The sequence below is a fragment of the Marmota flaviventris genome, chromosome X, assembly GCF_047511675.1.
Source record: "Marmota flaviventris isolate mMarFla1 chromosome X, mMarFla1.hap1, whole genome shotgun sequence".
In the NCBI taxonomy this organism is placed as follows: domain Eukaryota; kingdom Metazoa; phylum Chordata; class Mammalia; order Rodentia; family Sciuridae; genus Marmota; species Marmota flaviventris.
This window is the reverse complement of record NC_092518.1, coordinates 12,386,355-12,399,846: the sequence shown is the minus strand read 5'-3', so window position 1 is coordinate 12,399,846 and position 13,492 is coordinate 12,386,355. Positions and strand designations below refer to the sequence as shown.

The following is a 13,492-nucleotide window of genomic DNA, read 5'->3' as shown; positions in this document are numbered from 1 at the left end:
GGAGGAATAATGGTTGTATTCAAAGAGAGAACAGGAGAGTACTGAGGCACTACTGTGAATGACCCTGTGACCCTTCTCTTTATGGGAGGATTGATGGAGAAAATGTTCCCCCCACTTTTCTCCAGGAACTAAAGGTGAAGTCCCAGGAGTATTAAGAAAAGGGTGACAGGACAACTTGAAAAATTAAGAAGGATATGAATCAACTAAACAAGAAAGCATTTATCCAATACTTCTAAAGCAACTAAAGAAAATGTACTGACCTGCTAATGAAAATATTGCTATCTAATTCATCATTGCAAACAGCCCTTTCAGTACTGCTGCCTTCCCCATTTTAGTAAGTTGCCTATGGGATTTTGCCTGCAAAGGCTACTTGTTGGTCAAGAGACAGTAACTCCAAGCATTTAGATTAGAAGGAACAGAATTTTATTCCAGAGTTTTGGGGTGTGATTAGAACAGTGACTGAAGGTGTGAAGTCAGAACCTGATAGAATGTACTAGACACTAAAAATTATTGATTCAAGTGGCTAGACTCCTCCAAGATCACTAGAGATAGGGAAAGTGGAGACCAAAAGGACTGGGGAGAAATAGAATGGCAGATAAGTATAAACTTCTCTAAAAAACTTTATAAAACTGAATACTGTCTGTAGACTACATGTGTGTATATCTGTGTCTCTTATACACCTAGCCTTTTACCAAGTCATTCCAAAACCAAATACTTAGGAAAATACATAAATGTTTGTGTCCTCTGGAACAATCAGAGTTTAAGTGAAGAGTTGAAAGGTAGTTGGAGTTTTTCACTAAAAATTAAGCCTGGTCTATCTATTGAGACTCTTTTTAAAGGTTCTAAACATGACCAGAAAGAGCAGTTGGCTAAGGAGTGGAGTTGTAGACAGCATTTTATTTAGTTCGGTGGATACTATAAAGGAGGGTAATGAGATTCTAGAAAAATAGGCTAGATAAGGGACCATGTGACAGTGGAGTAGAAGGACTTTCTTATGGTGATTGCCACCCACTAAGGAACTGATTGCCTCTTTCCTTATTCATATGGTATTTCTTCTCCAGAGTACATGCTGATATACTCTTCATCTCTATGGGCTAATTTAATCATTATGTGCACACTTTAGAAATTAGTGCCATTTCCCCTACTTGTGCCTAAAATAGACATTTCAGACATTTATAACTCTCAGTCATTTTAATCCAATCATTTGCCCAAGTATGTTCCCAATTAGAGTCATTTTGCTCTATGTTTGATACCATGAAGTGGAACACATGTTCTGATCTTATAAAAAATTTTAAATAGCAAAGGTATACTATGTTTCCCTGTATTATAATAATTCAAATAGAGCTGATAGAATCTTTCTTGATTGATTACCCAACCATAAAAATTTGACCCTTGAATTAAAATCAAATAAAAATATGCAGGGGATGCAATGCCTTGAAATATAGAGCAGTTTTTTGTCTCTAGAAAATTTGCACAGCTTTAACTCATTATATCCTCACAGGTTTTTTCATATTTAAAAGATGCCATAAGGTTGTGATAGCAAGTCCATGAATAATAAAATAGTGTTCAGTCTTGGTACATGTAACATCATTTTGTTCCCTAATTTAGCATCAATTCCTTCTAAATCATTGTCGTATTCTGGCATTAATCCTCTCACATTTCTTAAGCCTATGCATAAACAAACATAAACCACATTAACCTACAAAGTGTACCTGGGTTTATCCATATTTTGCTTCCATGTTTGTTTGTTTGTTTGTTTTGTGTGTGTGTTCTTTAAGCTTCTCCCATTTTCTCATCATAAACTGGAAACCAAATCCTCTAACAACCTGATCTTCCTACCTTCGTAAGGTACAGGTGATTTAAGAGGACCTCAGCCTCTTGATGAACACAATGTTGTGTTCACCAGGAGCCCAACATAGTTTCCCAGGAAAAGTATAAGTTTGCCTTTTACAAAATCAAATGAATCTCAACCCTGTAAAGAGACAGGAGCAGAACTTTAGCCTATGACATGAATACCAAACAAAATATTATTGTCACACACACTGATAGATATGCTCAGCAAGCAATGTTTCCCAGGTGTGTCAGTAATGGGAGAGTTCTACCATCCTGCTGGTAGCATCTCAACATAAAAACTTAGCTAGGGTAGTTTTCCAGTGGTTTACTATCAAGTGGGTGTACTTGAGAAACTGAACACCAAGTGAATGATGAAAATATGTTCCAACACAATGTTAAATGGAAAAGGCTCTAATATAAGTATGAACAAATAGTAAGCAATACCAACAGAGCCTTCCATTTAACTCAATTTAAGTAAGTAATTTGGCATATGCCTTAATATTGCCAATTTTGGTTTTGCCAAAAAAGGGCAATTCAAAAGCAACCTGATTATCAATCATTGATCAATCAATTTGTCAAAGAAAGACCAGTTGAACAGTCAAAAGCACCAGAAATAAATGGCTCATGGTAAATCTGCATCAGTGCCTATAAATAGAGCAAAAGGTTTCTAGGAAGGGTGGGCCTTTATCTTGATGGAACTCAAGTTCTTGGAGAAAGGTGTGGGTGAGATTTAATGTCTTAGGGGAAAGTAGGGGCTGTACCTCACCTCCAACTTTTGGTTGGGAGTTCTCTATCTAGAAAAGTATAATAGAATTCCTGGTGACAATAGCATTGTCTTTGCCCCCAAGACATAGGTCCTTTTAAATTACTAGCACTTTGTAAAAGCCTCTTTATTAGGAATTTTCACTAATTGCTTCTTTTTTGAGATATAGCCTCCAGCAGCCTATATAAATATGGAGAGTACAGTTCAACAAATGTTTCACCACCAGATCAAGACAGAACATTTCCAAACCTCTCACCCCCAAGACTCACTCACGCCCCCCTTGGCCAGTACCCCAGGGTAAGCACTATTCTGACCTCTAGTGCCATAAAGTGGAATTGCTGGATCATTGGGTACATGCATGCTTTAACTGGTGCTGCTAAAACTTTTGCCAAAATATTGAACCAATTTACAATCCTAAGCAATGACTTTTTATTTCCCCAAATTTCTGCTGTTGGAACTAAAAATGCTCCATTGCTCTTCTCTGGCTATTTTCTTGACCATCCAGGACAAGTTTTCACTACCCCTCTGGGTTTTTAAAGGTGTTCAAGCCAATATGGCTGTCATTTGATTGTGGTGGCAATGGCAGAATAAGCAATATGGTGACACACTGTGATTTCACAGTTAGATGGGTGTTATTGTGGATTTTATGGTAAGTAAGTCTTCATGAGACAAAACAAGGTCATCTTGGTAAATCTCAACAAATCATGACCTGTATATTACCTTATGAGCCCCCAGAGGCTGAAATACATCTTCTGCCTCCTAGGTAATGAGATGCACAACTCTCAAAGGTCCCCCCAAAACTGTTTAGAACATGCATTTAAAAACCTACAAGGACAATGAGAAGAACCTAGGGACACTGCCAACAGAGTGTCATCATTCAGACCCTATTTCAAATATAAACCAGCTGATGGTAACTCTATATTTTTTCTTCTTATTTTTTTCAAAATTATAATTAAGCTGAAAATTTTTCATCTTAGCTTTTATTCAATTAGTCTTAGAGAAATGTGTAATTTTAGAAAGCTGAGCATATCTGACAGTGTGTGTGACAATAATATTTTGTTTGATATTCATGTCATAGGCTATTAGTGCCATTTGTTTAGAATTTGGTTTTATTTTAAACATTGTTTGAAGGAAAAAAAGAGCAAAACGCCAAGTGGCAGTTTATCTGATTTTCTAAAAATGTTGTGTTTAATCTAATCCTTTTCCAAGGATTTAAAAGTGAAATAAATATATAAATGCCTACCAAAGAGCATCTCTACACTTTTTGCCTCCAATTAAACTAAGAATATATACCCAATGACATGAAGTGTTATCTTGGGCTTGCTTTAGAAACATCTAGCAAATAAGGGATACATAAAGAAAGCATCAGATAGCCAGAAATGGTGACAAATACCTGTAATTCCAGCAGCTCAGGAAGCTGAGGCAGGAGGATGGCAAGTTCAAGGACAACCTGCTTGAACTTGCAAGACACCCTGCCTCAAAAAAAGGCAGGGGGGCAGGGCTGGGGATATGGTTCAGTGGTTAAGCACCTTGGGTTCAATCTCTATTATGAAAAAAATGAAAGAAAAGAAAGTACCAGATGCAGGAAAATTGGCCAAATATAGGCAATTATGGAAGCTGCGAGAAAAGTTCATGGGGGTCATCATGCTATTCTCTCTACATTTGTGTTTTGCAATGTTTAATAATAAAATGATTTAAAAATAGTATCAACAATAACAAATGCAATCAATTTACTAATAATGAAGGGGTATGTAACAGTAGAACAAGAATAAATTTTAAAATAATTTATGGAAATTTAAGCATGGACTGGCTATTTGCTAACATTAGGGAGTTTTAGAAAATAATCCTTACCTTTTAGAGATATGTGCTGGAATATGTATGGATGAAATGATTTGATATCTGAATTTTGCTTCAAGATAATCTAGGGAGGGGAAGGGAATGGGTGAGACTGACCATGGTAAATGGTTATTTCTTGATGACAAGGCCATGCAGGTCCATAAACTGCTCTATTTACCTTTGTGTATATTCAGAAATAAAGTAAAAGTCATTTATGCATATACATTCAAAGATAAACAGATTAGGGCTGAGAAATTGCAAATTTTGTTTTTTATCCTTAAGTTATGAAAATTTAAGGTGAAATGTTTTTATGAAACCAGCTATTGTACAAAACATCTCTGAAAGTATTCTTTAATCTGGAAAGAACATTAAAAATAATAAAAATTAAAAAACGTAAGTCCAAACAACAAAGGTAATTGTAGGGTTCAGATAAATGTCACCCAGTGGCTTAAACCAATTGTCTTGTTTCCAAGGTGCAAAACTACCTGGGGACAGGGCTGCTGTATATCTGTGGCAAGTCCAGTTGTGTCACAGGGGGTGAAATGGGTAGTGCAGGGGTGGGACCCAGACCTGACTTCCTCAACCTCCTCCCTACCTCCTTTAGAAATTCACAGTCCATGGCTGGGGTTGTGGCTCAGTGGTTGCCTAGCATGTGTGGGGTTTGATTCTCAGCACCACATAAAAACAAATAAATAAAGGTATTGTGTCCACCTACAACTAAAACTATTTTTTAAAAAGAAATTCACAGACCATCAAACCAGGACTAACCTTCTTTTCTGAACCAATACCAGATACCATCTAACAAGTGCACTGGCCCATATGGAAACCATGGAACTGAACAAGGGGGTGGGTAGCATGTGCAGTGGTAAGAAACACTGGCTCAAAATCCAGGCTCTCTGGATTTGAATCCAGAGCTGTTTAACTTTGGTAAACTATTTAATCTTTTGCATCAGCTTCCTTATATTTAAAACAGGAGCAATGATAATAGCACCCATCTTGTTGGGGTATTGTGAGAACTGAGGTCAAACACTTTGAACAGTGCCTGTTATGTGGTAAGTACTTCACAATGCTAGCAAATGTTATCACTGTTTACAAGTATGTCTGTATGAAAATATCCTTGCCATTAGATTTTTTTTTGCCCATAGAGCAATAAACAAAATCTCAAATAGCAAACAGCCATCTTTCTCATTCTTTTCTGTGCAAAGACCAGGGGAGCAAGAATGCTCACTGTAGGGAACTCTGGGAGCAAAGTCTGAAGGTGTCTACTTGCAAGCACATTTGAAGTTCAATGTTGTATCTTAAGAACCTCATGTAGTTTGCATCCTGCATCATAAGATAGTATTTTTTATTATAGAAGTAATGTGATCCCTCATAATTTTTGCATTAAATTCAAGATCAAAAGAGATGCCTCAAATTCATCTCATGACTTTTCTGATCCTCTGAGAGAACCTTAGTTTGAGAAGCCAGGACATTTAGAACGATTTGATTTAGTCAGCTTTCCAGCTTCTCTTTAATGTTACCTCCCATTGTATGAGGGGCAATAAATAATCTCATAGCCTTCTATGGGAAGGATCTTGGAACACATCTCCTCCTGTCCTTGTTTTCACAGATTGCACTGTGACTGCTGACAAAGTTGACCATTCTGTCATTTTAGAAACTCACTGAGTTGGTTTCTGGGACATCACAGGAGGATCTCCTCTTGCCTCTCTGGCCACTCCTTCTCTGACCCTTTTACAGGATCAGCTTTGTCCATTCAACTATTAAGTATCATGCTTCCCAGGATTTTGACATCAGCTCTTGATTCATTCTATATCTTCTCATTCTATATCTACTCCCAGGCTGACCTCACTGATATTCAGCCTAGTCTTTGCCAGCTTAACATTTCTTTCCCCCCTGCAGTACCAGAATTTATCTTTCCCAGTGTAGCATACCTATGGGTTTTTGTGTCACTAACCGGTCCCATTCATGGCCATAAGTTTGGATCCATGACCCAGGCATGGCGCATTGGATACTCTACCTCCAGGTCACAGAACTTAGTTCAGGAACAGGTATATAACCCCCACTCGACCAATCACAGTCTTCTCTGAGACTTTTCTGCTGAACCTAACGGGAAACAAACAAACAAAAAATACAGCTCTCTATTGGGCTTGTTGAACAAGTAGATGTGAATTGGGATTTTGGGATTTCCAAAGGCCATCATGCCCAAGAGAGTCCAAGAAATTAAAAAAGAGACAGAAACCCAAACTATCATTTAAACCCTTGGATCCAGCTCTTCCTGGAGCTAAGAAATAACACCTGGAATTTTTTGGTGTCCTAAGCCAATGAGTTTCTTTTTTCTCTCCTTTTTTCTGTGTTGGAGATAGAACCCAGGGCTAGACAAGCCCTCTATCACTGAGCTACACCTCCAACTACCCAACTCCATTTTTGTATGCACTATTTCTATATTGGATTCTTTTTTTGTCACTTGTAACTATCCATATGCCAATGACTCCCAAATCCACATCTGTAGCCAAGGCTTCTCTCCCAAGGAATAAATTTATAGAAATAACTTCCAGTTAAATTTTAACTTCTACACAGATGTCCCACAAGAATCTCATAAGTACAACATATTATTGCTAAACAATGACAAACTAAATCACACAATAAATTGTATTTGCTTGTAATGTTTTAAAAATTTTCACCAGAATGCAAACTCTAAGAGGATGTTCAATAAATATTTGTTAAATGAATGAATAAACCAAAAAATAAATGAAACAAAGGAATTTTCCTTGACTCTTCCTTTAATCTCATTTACCAAATGCAATTAATTCTATAGATTTTGACTCATGAATGTGTCATATCTCATATCTGATGCCATAACTGCATTAAATGCTTACTTCAAGTCCAAATTGCTCATTGCCTGGACCATTGCAAAAGTCCCCTAATTCTTGCTTTCATTCACCCTTCACGTAACTACCAAGCTCTTTCTAAATGGAAACAAGATTCTATTGTGCTTCTGCTTAGAATCCATCAATGATACTATAGCATTGTCTGGATTTAATCTTGGACCCCACCTCCCTCTCCAAGCTCATCTCCCACCTCTCTCTACAGGCAACCATTGCCCAAGGAAGAGGGAACCATTCAGGGTCTCCCAAATTCATCAGTATGTTTCCTACTTCTGAATCTTTGTACAGGCTATGATCTTTTCTCTAAAACTCACTTCCTGTCTTTCAGAGACCCTTCTCTGGTCTCTGTCTCCATTTTGATTTAGAATTTCCTTATGTTCACAAGTCTCCCTGTATACCCTTTTTCTATCAAAGCACTTCAATGACCCAGACTATTTTAGTGATGACAAGTATCTGTACATTATTTTACTTTCTCCTTGGCAACATAGTGAGGCTACATTTCCCCATCTCTGTTGTAGCTAAGGATGACCACAGGTCTGAATCCTTGCCACTTGGAACATGGGTGGAAATAATGTGCACTGCTTCCAGGCCTTGCCCCTAAAATTCTCTCATAGAGTCTTTTCCTGTGAGAGAGAGGGCTGAAGACCTAGTGGAGGGACAGCCACAAGGTGGATGGAATCACTTGTACAGTTATACTTTAGGCCACTTTGGGTCAAATCTGGAAGATAAAGAAGGAGAAAAAAACCTAAAATAATAAACTCACCATCATATTGACTTCATCAAGTTTTGACTTCCATTCCCAAACTGGCTGCTATTATTTACTTTACAGCCCCAGTCAGTTGTTTCTGGTTGCTGCATTGTATCTTATCCAGAGGTTAGGTTGTAGTTGGTGAGGAGATTAGGACATAGAGGGATTATTCCATCTTGGCCAGCACCCCCTTTGTCATCTTGTTTTTGTATCCAATTCCTGTTTGAATACCTGGCTCATTGAGAATCCTTAGTAATGATTTTCTAGGTGGGATTAATTAATTACCCAAACTCATAAGATCAGCTATGGATTACTCTTATTAGAACTTCATTTTTGTTCTTAGCTCCATCATTTCTATAAGTGTAAAATGTTTGAAACAATTCTCAGGAGAACTGCAATTGTGATTAATGAAAGAAAGTAGATGTTCCACAGAGAGAGATTGGTGACACTATATGCTATTACTTAACCTTCCTGGTGGGAAAAGAATGAGTAGTAACAATTTTACATACAAATCTTCAAATTAATAAAGGATACAAATTTGCAGATTTCTCCTTTGTCAATGGAATCTGGCTTGTTTCTCATACTTTATGTATGGAAGCAGAAGTAGGAAATCTATATTCATATGTGTGCATTGACATTTAACTTATAAATTCTAGACTCTTTAAACAATAACATTTATAACTCCTTATTGTTATTTATTGTACACATATTATTCAGTTAGCATGTATTTCTTGAGAACCCTTACATGCAATGTTTAGTGAGAGTTAAAAGAAGTATGAAGGTCATCTGGGTTGGTTCTATAATTTGAGTATTGTGAATTGTGCTGCTATACATTGATATAGTTGTGTCCCTGTGATATGCTGTTTTTAAGTCCTTTGGGTATAAACCAAGGAGTGGTATAGCTGGGTCAAATGGTGGTTCCATTCCAAGTTTTCCAAGGAATCTCTATACTGATTTCCAGATTGGCTGCACCAATTTGCAATCCCCTCAGAAATGTATGAGTGTACCTTTTCCCTACATCCTTGCCAACACTTATTGTTATTTGTCTTCATAATAGCTGCCATTCTGACTGGAGTGAGATGGTATCTTAGAGTAGTTTTGATTTGCATTTCTCTAATTGCTAGCGATGATGAACATTTTTTTCACATATTTGTTGATTGATTGTATATCCTCTTCTGAGAAGGATCTGTTCAGTTCCTTGGTCCATTTATTTATTGGGTTATTTGGTTTTTGGTGTTAAGGTTTTTGAGTGCTCTATCTAATGTGCTTGTGATAAAGATTTGCTCCCATTTTGTAGGCTCTCTATTTACCTCACTGATTGTTTCTTTTGCTGAGAAGAAGCTTTTTAGTTTTAATCCATCCCATTTATTGATTCTTGATTTTAATTCATGCACTGTACAAGTCTTGTTAAGGAATAGGAGGGGCCTAATCTGACATGATGGAGATTTGGGCCTACTTTTTCTTCTATTAGATGCAGGGTTTCTGGTTTAATTCCTAGGTCCTTGATCCACTTTGAGTTGAGTTTTGTGCATGGTGAGAGATGTTTATTTTCATTTTGTTACATGTGGATTTCCAGTTTTCCCAGCACTATTTGTTGAAGAGGCTATCTTTTCTCCAATGTATGTTTTTGGTCCTTTGTCTAATATGAATAACTGTAATTATGTGGGTTTGTCTCTGTAAAAAAAGTATGAAGATTTGTTCCTATTTAAAAGAATAGTAAAGTCCCACTGAGAAAAATTTAACATTAAAAAAATTAACATTTTGTAAGGTACTTTTTTCTTGCATAATATTCTCCTCAAAACAAGCCAGTAAGGTAGGTTCCAGTCCTATTTATCAGAGTCTTCAGAGGCTCTGAAAATTTGAAGAATCTGTCTCTGATCACACAATAATGGCAGAATTGAGTTTTCTACCCAGGCCACTAGTTCCAAATTTTGTTCCCTTACTCAGTCTAACCGGGAGAGGAAACATCCCATTCACAGACAGTTATCCAGTGGTTCAAGGCAGGGTATGACAAATGCCAACTGAAGGGACAAATATGTAGCACTTCCCTACTTCCTTTCCCTTGGCAGCATTCTAGAAAGGGCACCATTGATTAGATTGGCTCATTCTGAGCACCAGACTCATGGTTGCAAATGTTCTTACCACCCTGATAAGGCTATTTTATTCAGGAAATAATAAAGAGAACAAAAATTCAGCAAATACCTGGACCCAAACTGTGGGAGCTAGGCATATTTAAGTAAAATTCCATATGTAGCAAACTACAAGCAATGCATGAGGTAGTTTCCAATATTCACTTTCAGCTATTACTTGCCAAGGAACTATAGAAAACTGAGCAAATCATTTTTTTCCTTTGTAAATAATTAAATGTATTTTAAAAAACTTAGATGTCAAATTAAAGATGCTTAAAGGAAAATATAATCTAGAGTGAGAGACTGGAAATGTGTGGGGAATTGCCTGGAAAGGGGCATGAGGACATGTTTGAGGTGTGGATATGTTCTATGTCTTGTTTTTGAAGGTAATTACTCAATGACTGCAACTCACGGGAAAGAAACACTTAAAATCTGTGTATTTTATTTTATGTTAATTATACCTCATATTTTCAATGTACAAAAGAATATACAGCATTTAAAAATTATTTTAGGGATATGTTAGCAAAAAGCCTTGATAATCATTGTTCTAGGCATACATGAAACTGATCTCTTGTTTTTTCCAAGAATCTTACTTTTCTTTTTGGTTTCTCAGAACCATGCAGCTTGACTACAAGGAAAAGCGATTCATAACATCATGTTAGTTTTTTTTTTTTTTTATTGTTAGCTTTAGTGTTTTTCTTGTAGCTGCCAAGGATTTTATGCTTAAGAACATTTTCTAATAGAATAGGAAAGAAAGGTAGGGAGTAAAATCCACCAAGGAAAATGTTATTCTTCAGATAATTTAGTGAATGAATATATTTTTGTTTGTCTTTGTAATTGTTCCTGCCTAAGGACTTCTTTTTTGGATGAAGAATATGGAGCCCCCAGATCTAGAGATTCACTCTCAAATTTATATGAATTTAGAAGGCAAAAAATATCCTGGCACATAGACGTTTGCATGAATAACTAAGTGGATGCAGGGGGGCGGCGGGGGTCACATTGACTGGAGCTGCTCAATACTGATGGTTTTATCCATGACCTGGCCCTGGTTATCATTTCTCTGCAACTTGCCGATTCAGCTATGCCATAAAAACCTTAATAACCAGCTGAATCTTCTTGCAAAGAAGGCATAAAATCCCAGGCTTCTTTAATCTTCAGGCACAGCGAAAACAAGTGACAAGGTGGCCTGTCCTTCCATGAATGATAGTCCTGGTGCCTGGTCTTTTCTCACATGTGCTGCATGACTTCAAGACATTTTGTCAGCTCTCCGTGCTTTCTGTAGCTCTCTGTTCTGAAAGGCCATCTGTGTGTTCCTGTGGGCTTTCAGATCCAAGAGTTTCACTGAGCTACAGGGATCAAGAAATTTGCATTTTACCTTTACTTGTAGATTTTTGTGACAATTGGAACTGAAATGGTTCTTTGGCAATCTGGGACATCAAGTCCTTCATTGTCTTTCTCTTCAGGTATGGCAGTGATGAAAGTCATAAAGAGAGAATGGATTAGTTTAATTTAGAATAGTCCAAATACCCACCTTTCCTCAGGGCCCTATGTTAGAAACACTTTACAGAGTTAAATTTCTTTCTTTTTAAAAAATTTATTGTCTAGTTATAGGTGGACACAATATTTTATATTTATGTGGTGCTGAGGATCAAACCCAGTGCATCACGCATGCTAGACGAGTGCTCTACTGCTGAGCCACAACCCCAGCCCCCAGAGTTACATTTCTTGTACTCAATAATGATACCATTCACCCTAGGGAGTAACTTTGTCATCAGTGCCATTCCTTAAAAATGGAAAACCCTCAAGTTCATTTTTTCCCCACTTTGATCATTTTTTCACTCATATTTCCCAAATTTTCCACTTGTTTGATCTCCTCCTCCTCCTCCTCCTCCTCCTCCTCCTCCTCCTCCTCCTCCTCCTTCTCTCTCTCTCTCTCTCTCTCTCTCTCTCTCTCTCTCTCTCTCTGTCTCTCTCACCAGGGATTGAACACAGGGATGTTTAGGGCTTTGCTAAATTGCTGAGGCTAGCTTTGAACTCACAATCCTCCTGGCTCAGCCTCCCAAGCCGCTGGGATTACAGGCATGTGCCACTGTGCCTGGCAGCAGCTTCTACTCTTATTCCATTTCTTTACTGCTGTGCTACTGCCTCATTTAAAACCCACATGTTATTGTGCATGAAACAAGGCATGTGCTGGCTCCCTCGCTAGGATTTCTGAGTGGGATTACTGTCTTCTTTGGTTCTCCTGAATTTGGAATATACCTCTGTACTTTGCTTCAATTGGTCTTGATCTGGAATATCCATGCCATGACCTTGGGATGCTGGTGACAAGATTCTTTCTTAGCTGATCCAAGAGCTATTTGGATGCTTCATAGAGGAACTCTGACATCCAAGTGGATTTTCCTCACAGGTTGCCAGTGCAATACTGTATGCCGTAGGCTGCTTCTGCTGAGCATCAGCTGCTTCTCCACTTATCCACTGGCATAGCACTGCAGGACCACTCCATCAGGGACAGTTTGTCATTGTACCTGCTGCCTGCCAAACCTTCAAAATGGCAGGTTTGATTGCACCTATTGTACACATTAAATCAATCTAATGGATTTTCTCAGGAGAACCTGCAAGCACTATCAGATGTTGAACACTGGGCAGAAGTGGAAAACGATGCCATTTGATGCTGAAGAAGAAATTGCAGTCAGTTGATCAAAACTTATAACTGCTCCCTGGGTTGCGCCTCTGATGAATTTAGAGGGTGTCAGTCACGGGTCCCAAGGTCTCAATAGTATTTTGAAAGTGTGTGTGGCTGAGAATTTTGAAGAGATACTTTTCCCCTGAAACAATCTATATGCTCTCATGTGCTGGATTGAATAGTGTTTTCCCCAGTCACCAAAAAAGTTCACGTCCATCTGGCACCTTGAAATGTGATCTTATTTGGAAATAGTATCTTTGCAATTATAATTAGTGAAGATAAGGCCATACTGGATTCATGTGGGGCCTTCATCTAATGACTTTTGTCCTTTTGAGGACAGGAGAAGACACAAAGATGCATAGAGTAAGGTCATGGGACAATAGAGGCAGATATTGGAGTAAATCATCTGTAAGTCCCACATAATGAAAGGAATCATAGGGTTGTGGTTTAGTATGGTGACTCTGAACCCAGATTACCTTAGTTTATTTTCTTGACACTTCCACTCACTAGCTGTGTGACCTTGAGCAACTTACCCCACTGCTCTGTGCCTGTTTTCCTGACCTGTAAAGCATGAATTAGATGAATTAATAATGTGAAGGGTTTATAAGTGTTTGT

General features: G+C 37.8%; 1 pseudogene; it reads right to left on the bottom strand.

Moving 5' to 3' along the window:
- Window positions 1–11,273: 11,273 nt before the first annotated feature.
- On the bottom strand, window positions 11,274–12,859 carry LOC114085981 (protein Mdm4-like; annotated as a pseudogene).
- Between the last annotated feature and the right edge of the window lie 633 nt (window positions 12,860–13,492).